Source organism: Monopterus albus, unplaced genomic scaffold (genome assembly GCF_001952655.1).
Source record: "Monopterus albus unplaced genomic scaffold, M_albus_1.0 scaffold3.1, whole genome shotgun sequence".
Taxonomy (NCBI): domain Eukaryota; kingdom Metazoa; phylum Chordata; class Actinopteri; order Synbranchiformes; family Synbranchidae; genus Monopterus; species Monopterus albus.
The window spans coordinates 10,406,435-10,407,747 of record NW_018127883.1 but is presented as its reverse complement, the minus strand read 5'-3'; positions in this window follow the sequence as shown (position 1 = coordinate 10,407,747).

The following is a 1,313-nucleotide window of genomic DNA, read 5'->3' as shown; positions in this document are numbered from 1 at the left end:
GGGTCTTTCATCTTACATCTGCCTGCGAGCAGTTTGGAGGTGCAAGATACCTGAGCGTGTAATGTTAATTTTACCTGTGATTCTTTGAATAAATCAGCACTGTTTTGAGGTTACTTGGACTGTCTCGTCTCTCAGAGTTAGCAATGGTAACAAGAGCCACAGTCCTACATCTTAAAATACAAGCTGTGTGCGTGCGCCGTGCGCACATTTGAATAATGTCGGGCTGTAAACGGGTTCGGGCTGTCAGTCAAAAATGTACTTGCTGGGATCGGGCCGGGCTGGGGCCGAATTTTGTCAGGCTCGGGCCCTGTCGGGCCTAACTTTTCAGGCCCAATTACAGATCTACTCTGTGTACATCTGCTGTATTTGTCATAACATTTAAGTCTGTTGTTTCAAATACATCAAGATCGTTTTCTCGGGCTGTAAACGGGTTCGGGCTGTCAGTCAAAAATGTACTTGCTGGGATCGGGCCGGGCTGGGGCCGAATTTTGTCAGGCTCGGGCCCTGTCGGGCCTAACTTTTCAGGCCCAATTACAGATCTACTCTGTGTACATCTGCTGTATTTGTCATAACATTTAAGTCTGTTGTTTCAAATACATCAAGATCGTTTTCTTGTTTTCTCTCCCACCACCACAGGAGAAGTTCTGGCCACTTCACAGAGTAGCCAGGGCGACTGTGGTTCAGTGGGTAGAGCAGTCCTCTCCCAACCGAAGTGGGCCTAACTTTTCAGGCCCAATTACAGATCTACTCTGTGTACATCTGCTGTATTTGTCATAACATTTAAGTCTGTTGTTTCAAATACATCAAGATCGTTTTCTTGTTTTCTCTCCCACCACCACAGGAGAAGTTCTGGCCACTTCACAGAGTAGCCAGGGCGACTGTGGTTCAGTGGGTAGAGCAGTCCTCTCCCAACCGAAGTGTTGGCGGTTCGAATCACAGTGCCTGCACTCCACATGTCTAAGTGTCCTTGGGCAAGACACTGAACCCCCCAGTTGCCCCCGATGGTTAGAGCCATTGGTGGCGCTGCAGATGGCTGCCTCGGTTCTGTACCGGAAACAAATTGCTTGTGTGTAACATATGTGGCCAAATAAAGGTGGACTGCAGGCACTGACATTCCAGCCTTCTGGTTGGGAGATGACTGCTTGGTGAGGCACTAACTCTTTTACAGTCAGATTTACAAATACAAATTGTCTGTTAACAGACAATGTGTTATGTTTTTATGTCATATCAGCATTCTTCACACAAACATGACCCATATTTAATTTGAGGTTAAAATTTATTCCAATTGAGCTTATTTCTAACTAGAAATAATA